This window comes from Colias croceus, chromosome Z (genome assembly GCF_905220415.1).
Source record: "Colias croceus chromosome Z, ilColCroc2.1".
NCBI classification, from domain to species: domain Eukaryota; kingdom Metazoa; phylum Arthropoda; class Insecta; order Lepidoptera; family Pieridae; genus Colias; species Colias croceus.
The window spans coordinates 11,817,494-11,826,089 of NC_059568.1; the positions used below are offsets into that span (position 1 = coordinate 11,817,494).

The following is an 8,596-nucleotide window of genomic DNA, read 5'->3' on the forward strand; positions in this document are numbered from 1 at the left end:
GCGATATATGGTTTAAAACAGTCAGCCAGAGCTTGGTATAAAAGAGTGGAAGTTTGTTTGTTAGAATTAGGTTACACCAAGTCTCAGTATGAACCTTGTTTGTTTATGATTTGTAATAGAAATGTTAGAGTATATATAGCATTATTTGTAGATGATTTTTTGTGTTCCATAATAGTAAAGAAATATGTGTTATATTAATAAGTAACTAAATTGACAACAAATTTTAATGTAAAAAATTTAGGCCAGTTGAAGCGTTGTTTGGGTATGAATGTAACTGTTAAGGACGATTCTACTGCTATAGATCAGAAGGATTTTGTAGATGTAATTTTAAAAATATTCAAAATGGATAAATGTAAAAGTTCAGACACTCCAATGGAAAAGAATTTAAAATTAAATAATATTTGTCAAACATACCCATATCAGCAATTACTAGGTGCGCTAATGTATTTATGTGTTTTATCTAGACCTGATATCAATGACCTATTATACTAGTAGACGCGGCATACGCCAACATCATTGCACTAAAAAACAGCGTAATTAATACATACCTACTTACTAACGCATTATCACCAATACAGTTGTTCTCTCTTTCACTCTCACGCACGAGACATAATACATGTCTCACTCATGTACTTCGTAATAACAACTGCCGATTAAAATATAAAAAGAACGTCCAGCCACGACGCTGAATGGTGCGTGACTAAGTGAAACTCGGGCACTTAGCTGAGTTTTTTCTTGCCAAAATAGAGAGCGGGTAACGTATCTAGCTTTTTTATATATATCATAGCCTGATATAGCATATGCAGTGAGTTTCCTCAGTCAATATAATAACTGCTATGAAGAGACTCATTGGAGACATTTAAAAAGAGTTTTAAAATATTTAAGTAAAACTAAAGACTATGGATTGAATTTGTAAAGGGAGAAAGTTCACTGATTGGCTTTGTGGATGCAGACTGGGCATCTTGTTCTATAGATAGGAAGTCCTATACAGGGTTTATTTTTAAAATGTCTGGAAGTGTAATATCCTATGAATGTAGAAAGCAAAAAACTGTTGCATTATCAAGCACAGAGGCGGAATATATGGCGCTCTCTGAGGCATGTAAAGAGGCTGTATATTTAAGAAATTTAATTAGTGAGATAAGTGGAGGTGAAATTGTTAATACACCTATTAATTTGTTAAGCGATAACCAAAGTTCACAGAAATTAGCATGTAACCCCTTGTTTCATAGAAGAACTAAACATATTGACGTTCGGCATCATTTCATTAGAGAATGTATTATTAAAGAGTTGGTTAATATTTCTTAATTTCTTATATACCTACATCTGAGATGCCAGCCGATATCCTAACTAAGAGTCTCTGTAGTGCAAAACATTATAGATTTATTAAAATGTTAGGTTTGTCAAGAATTTAATTGAAATGAAATTTTGATTTTGTTGTTATAAATATAAATTTTTGTGTACATTATTTTGTTAAGTGGGGGTGTAAAATTTTTGTTTATCTGTGGTAACAAAATATTGTCTCTGTGCAAACTTGCGCCATGTGTGTACTCTTCCTTACATTGTGATTAAAGATGTCTGACCGCAACCCTGTGTTTTATTCAAGTTTTATTAAACTTTACTATGTCAGGACCGTTACTGATTGGTCAGATATACGTGACTGTTCCCTGAAATATTGAAGTTTTGATAGTTTTTCTTTATTTAGTTGAAAAAAATTAATATTTTTTTATGTAATTTCGAAACAAATGCATTCTCAAGTACTGATTGGTATTGTAATTCTAGATTTGCCCCTAGTTATTTCATTAATAAAATAAAAGTTAAGTATTGCATTTTCGTAAAAGTAACGGTCATGACAATTTGTAACAAGTTACAATAAGTAATTATTTCGTTTTTAACTAGAGTTTATGTTCATTTGCTAGACAAGACAATTATTAAGCTACTACATGCCAAAAAACCCAATTCTAATTTCAGTTTTATTTCAAAAGCAAAATATTCTTAGGTAACGTTCTGGACCAAAAAACGTGCCTAAGCACAGCCTAAGTTACTATTTTTCACTATTTCATATAAAATCGGGGTTTAAAATAAAATTCAAAAACATTTTTAGTAAAATTTAATTAATCTATTACTCTAATAAACCAACAATTACCCAAAATACTGAAAACAATATTCAGTAGCATATTTTGAGAGGTGGTACCAATTGAAAAAAAAATGCCGCCCATCGCCCATTTTTGCAAGTGACTACTATCAAGCTGATTTTCCGTTTGTAGCTTTATTTTCATGAGACACCGAATAATTTCGTGTACGAAACTCTCGATTGTGGTAGCTAACAGAGATAACAAGGATAAAATTTTTTGATTTGATGGTTCTCAAATATTTATTATGCAATTTGTAGGACAATATATCTGTTGAATTATATAAACATTAACTAAGTGAAAACAAAAAAATCAGCTTGTTAGTAATCATTTATGATGACCTCGTTATAGATACACTTTAGAAAGGGGGACTCTTTGAACCAACCATAGATTTTGTAGGACAAATATTTTTTCGAATAATTTCGGTAATTATCTTGAGATTGAACAAAAAAAAATTCAGTTAGTAATAAATATTTGAGAACGATCAAATCAAAAATTTTTATCCTTGTTATCTCTGTTAGCTACCACAATCGAGACTTTCGTACACGAAATTATTGGGCGTCTCATCAAAATAAAGCTACAAACGGAAAATTAGCTTGATAGTAGTCACTTGCAAAAATGGGCGATGTATCCTGAACTATAATGTTTTATTTATCAAAAAACTTAAATGAGTGCTTCTACACAAAACAAAATAATGTTTTATTTACATATCAAAAAACTTAAATGAGTGCTTCTACACAAAACAAAATAATGTTTTATTTATAAAAAAACTTAAATGAGTGCTTCAACACAAAACAAAATATACGCAGTAAAAAAATTTTGCAAGAAAATTATTAGAAAATCAAAATATGGGGCATTTAACGCGAAGCGGACACAGATTTCAGGGTCAATTTCAGATTTCGGTTATATTTTAGTATGTTACACTTGTATATATCCACGGTATTTTGAAAACTAAGATTCTAAATGCAAAAATTTTTCGTATACATACCGTAGATATATAGTGTAACATACTAAAATATAACCGAAATCTGAAACCTGACCCTGAAATCTGTGTCCGCTTCGCGTGAAATGCTCCTTAAACAGCTTTAATACAGTAATCATTTGATAATTGTTAAAAAATAATGTTTTTTTTTTATCAAAAAACTTAAATGAGTGCTTCTACACAAAACAAAATAATGTTTTATTTATAAAAAAACTTAAATGAGTGCTTCTACACAAAACAAAATATACGTAGTAAAAAAATTTTGCAAGAAAATTATTAGAAAATCAAAATATGGGGCATTTAACGCGAAGCGGACACAGATTTCAGGGTCAATTTCAGATTTCGGTTATACATATTTTAGTATGTTACACTTGTATATATATCAACGGTATTTTGAAAACTAAGATTCTAAATGCAAAATTTTTTCGTATACATAACGTAGATATATAGTTACAAGTGTAACATACTAAAATGTAACCGAAATCTGAAACCTGACCCTGAAATCTGTGTCCGCTTCGCGTGAAATGCCCCATATGGGCATTTTTTTTTCAATTGGTACCACCTCTCAAAATATGCTACTGAATATTTTTTTCAGTTTTTTGGGTAATTGTTGGTTTATTAGATTAATAGATTAATTAAATTTTACTAAAAACGCTTTTGAATTTAATTTTAAACCCCGATTTTATATGAAATAGTGAAAAATAGTAACTTAGGCACGTTTTTTGGTCCAGAACGTTACCTAAGAATATTTTGCTTTTGAAATAAAACTAAAGTTAGAATTGGGTTTTTTTGGCATGTAGTAGCTTAATAATTGTCCTGTCTAGCAAATGATCATAAACTCTAGTTAAAAACGAAATAATTACTTATTGTAACTTGTAACAAATTGTCATGACCGTTACTTTTACGAAAATGCAATACTTAACTTTTATTTTATTAATGAAATAACTAGGGGCAAATCTTGAATTTCAATACCAATCAGTACTTGAGAATGCATTTGTTTCGAAATTATATAAAAAAGTATTAAATTTTTTTCACAAAATAAAGAAAAACTATCAAAACTCTTCAATATTTCAGGGGACAGTCACGTATATCTGACCAATCAGTAACGGTCCTGACATAGTAAAGTTGAGGACATACTGGGACTAATTAAATACACCCGCTTACCTTACTTTTCATCATTTTTATTTGACTTTCATTACATTAGGTATTATTTAAGGCACATGTTTACATGAGATCAAAAATCAACAATTCAGTCTATAATTGTTTTTAAAACGAGCTTAGGTTTTAAAATTTTCACTTAGTATAAAAAGTTGTTCTTAATCCCTCAGCCCCCGGAATCACAGACACAATAGAAAATCTATTGTGTCTAGGCGTCTAAAATCACAATTATAGCACCAAAAATGCTGTTTCATTTAACTTCAAAAAAAATCAAAATCTTCTTGCGCTTTTGTTTAAGTCGGTCTATATTTTTCTTACGATACTCTTCATATTTTTGGGGATCACTTTTTATTCGTTCCCTATACCGCTTAATTTTTTCGGCAGCGGTATGTGCCATTTTTATAAGTACCTAAAACATAAAATTACAAACAAACAGTCGGACAAGAATCGACTTATATAAAAATAACGAAAGTTCAAAACGGTTTGTGTTCATACTATTAGTTAAAATCAAAAATCTTTTTTTTTTTTAATAATTAATTATCTTATTTAAATTAACATACGTAATTTAAAAAAAGTCGAAACAACATCTTCTAAAAATACACTTAGAGACTTAAATCGAGCCACCTAGCAAGATTCGACCATGGCCGTAATTTAAAAAATATAAAGCTTTTACTTAATGTAGTTTTGTAGCTAGCATATTTTTCTCATAGTTGACATGCATTTTGTTATAAATTTAAATTCAGAGCAAAAGCAAATTTATAAACCTCAAGTTACATTTGGCAGGTGGCTAATAAGCAGAGCAATTAAAAATTAAATAGTACTAAAAATTCTCTCAGTGTATCCACATATTTACGCTGTCCTGTTCGTTACTTTTTTTGTCCAGCTAATACGTTACCAGCCATTTGGTAACGAAAAGGACGTAACGGTCGCACATCTTCTCTTAGATTTTTAATCATAAACTGAATATATGTTAAGATAATTGAATATCTTTATTCTATATAAAGCCACAAATAATGTCACCATGTGAAACTACCTTTGTTTTAACATTAACATTACAAAATCGTTCTAAAATCGTGAAACACTTACCGCTCAGTATGAGGTGAAAACTTTGCAAAATGACCGTTACCGCTCACAACACTGTCAAAAATGAACGCTAAAACGGCTGACACTTCAAATGGTTGCTGACATAGCTCGTGTTCGATTTGGTGTTGCTATTTGTATAAAAAAATTGTGGAAGGTAGAAAAAAAACCGAACGAAATTATTGAGCATTTACGGTAACGGTGCAGGACATGTCCAGTTAACAGATACCAAGGGGACACGATTAAAACTAATTTTAAATAATATAATTGTATTAAAATGTATTATGAGTTTATTACACTTGAAAACTACAACGAAATTACAATAATTTAAACGTTTGCAGTAAGTAATAAATAGCGAAATTGCTGAGAAATTGTTAAATAAAGATCACATTTCGAAAAGGGGACAGTACTGCAATCCGTAAGATGTCAGTTTTCAGGATTAAATTTTGGAACTTTGGGTTAATTTTCTCATAAGTAAAATAAAAAACAAGAAATCTTAAGTCATCCTTAACTATTTAAAATTAATTCAACACTTCTAAATTAAAAATCCTGAGTTTTTTTGCAATTTTTATGTGTGGGACATCCCGTGAATTGGATTGTAGACATTTTGGCGAAAATGCCCATATACAGCTTTAACACAGTAATCATTTGATAATTGTTAAAAATATAATGTTTTTTTTTATCAAAAAACTTAAATGAGTGCTTCTACACAAAACAAATGAGTGCTTCTATACAAAACAAAATAATGTTTTATTTATCAAAAAACTTAAATGAGTGCTTCTACACAAAACAAAATGTTTTATTTATCAAAAAACTTAAATGAGTGCTTCTACACAAAACAAAATATACGTACTTAGTAAAAAAAATTTTCAAGAAAATTATTAGAAAATCAAAATATGGGGCATTTCACGCGAAGCGGACACAGATTTCAGGGTCAATTTCAGATTTCGGTTATATTTTAGTATGTTACACTTGTATATATCCACGGTATTTTGAAAACTAAGATTCTAAATGCAAAGAACTTTCGTATACATACCGTAGATATATACAAGTGTAACATACTAAAATATAACCGAAATCTGAAACCTGACCCTGAAATCTGTGTCCGCTTCGCGTGAAATGCCCCATATACAGCTTTAATACAGTAATCATTTGATAATATTTGTTGATTGGATAATTTGGATTGGATAATAATGATTTGTTGGTGGGATCAACATCATGGGAAGTGACGAACTACGCAGAAACACGCTGCGTGCTGCTGGAGCTTGCAGTAGCTACAATTTAAATTTTACTTAATGTAAACTTAATAACATATAAACACCTTATTTGTGGCTACTAAGCGATTGGTACCAACAATCGAAACAACTTTTTTAAATTTATTTACTATAATTTACTTAAACGAAAAATTAAATTCTGATATAGAATCTAATAGACCGTACAATTAAATTTAAAAGTCAAGTTTCAATTAAAGTCTAGAATCTGCCCATTCGTGACAATAAGTTAGAGGATAAAATTCAATGCAGGTACAGTTTAGATTACATTTTAATGAATTTTTAATTACTTGCGATTTTAAAGCAGCTTTTTTCATCACACAATCGTTTAATCTATACAAATAATAAATCTGTAGAAGGGTCAATTCTGTACATTGAAAATATTGAAAAAATAAATAGCAGGGGGTGATACTGGATCGATACCAAACCCAAATATGTGATTAAAAAAATTTTTGTCTGTCTGTCTGTCTGTCTGTCTGTCTGTATGTGAAGGCATCACGTGAAAACTAGCGGTTCGATTTCGATGAAACTTGGTATAATTATACCTTATTATCCTGGGCGTAAAATAGGATACTTTTTATCCTGGAAAAATACGTAGAAAAAAAGTAATCTTAATTTTTCAGTTTTATCCATAGACGTTGTTCTGTAGAACCGCGAACACACGTTGCGTATTATTATAGGCCTAGCCGTATTTGGGAATTGGGTCCAATAGATATTTATAAGATATTATTGTCAGAGGTACTCAAAATGGATAAATAAACCATCCACGCGAAGACCGACATCCGCGCGGACGGAGTCGCGGGCGGAAGCTAGTGTTTAAATCATACTATTTACTTATATTGCTTCTATTTGGAATAATTCAATGAATCTAGTACTTACTGACAAGTTAGCAATTCAGATTGGGTCAAGTTGTCACATGGCCCATACTTGTTGCAGGGACAACATAAACGGACACCAGGGAGTTGCGACATTTCAACAGTACCTAGAGGAATTATTAATAAGTGTATTCTATATTCTTTGTAGATGTGTAATTTATGTCTACATAATAAAAAACAAAGTTGCTGTCCTAGTCTGTCGTATGTATATGGATAAAATAGTTGTTGAGGAATTTGTTTTGTACATTAAAGAATAAAGTAGGTACTCAAATTTTGATTTTACTAGGTATGTGTGTGAATAAATGTAATGTTTGTTTATATACCTGATAGTTCCATATCATTAGATAGCACTGGCACTGGTGGATTATCTGTTGGCTAAAAGTGAATAATTATTATAGTTTCAAAAATAAAAAACAAAAAAAAACTTAAACAATAAACTTAAACTCATGCAATTGTTATATCTATTGTCACCAATCCTTTATTAATAAAATTGATTCAAAATTTACACATTTACATTTATTGGATGTGTGTGTAAATTTTGAATCAATTTTATTAATAAAGGATTGGATTCTATAAGAGTTGTGTACTAGATACAATCATGGCAGTTACATACAATCATAAGGGTGAATCTAATAAAAGCATGTTAAAAATTGCTTTACAGCTGCCTTACAAATTATTAAATAATCTATACTAATATTATAAAGCTGAAGAGTTTGTTTGTTTGTTTGAACGCGCTAATGTAGGGAACTCTAGAGTCTAGACCTATTTGAAAAATTCTTTTGGTGTTAATGGATATACTAATTTATGAAATATAAGATAATTATCTTTGTAAAGCTTGTATTTTTTCCAATTTTATTGATAGATTTCAAGGGCTATAAAGTATAAACGGCTGTAAAATATAAACATCTTCCTCAAATATGTAAAAATGTCTTTCCCGCGTTTATCTCAAAACCGCCATTTTGCGAGCGCGATTGAGCCGAGATTGGAGCAATCACAATACTCACGTTTCAACACGCACACAATCTGCTGAGACAATTTGTCGGGTTGCTTCCGCGCCGATCCAATTCGCAACATGTTGGGTTACGCCCCCAACGTGCCCTC

General features: G+C 30.5%; 2 long non-coding RNA genes across 2 annotated transcripts; both read right to left on the reverse strand.

The window, feature by feature from the left end:
• Positions 1–4,271: 4,271 nt before the first annotated feature.
• Positions 4,272–5,966, reverse strand: LOC123705027. Its single transcript, XR_006753249.1, has 2 exons — positions 5,356–5,966; positions 4,272–4,678 (listed from the first exon to the last, which is right to left on the reverse strand). It is a non-coding gene; the product is annotated as an uncharacterized LOC123705027 (long non-coding RNA).
• Positions 5,967–6,416: 450 nt separating this feature from the next.
• Positions 6,417–7,890, reverse strand: LOC123705030. The gene is made up of 3 exons (XR_006753252.1): positions 7,819–7,890; positions 7,500–7,602; positions 6,417–6,623 (listed from the first exon to the last, which is right to left on the reverse strand). It is a non-coding gene; the product is annotated as an uncharacterized LOC123705030 (long non-coding RNA).
• Between the last annotated feature and the right edge of the window lie 706 nt (positions 7,891–8,596).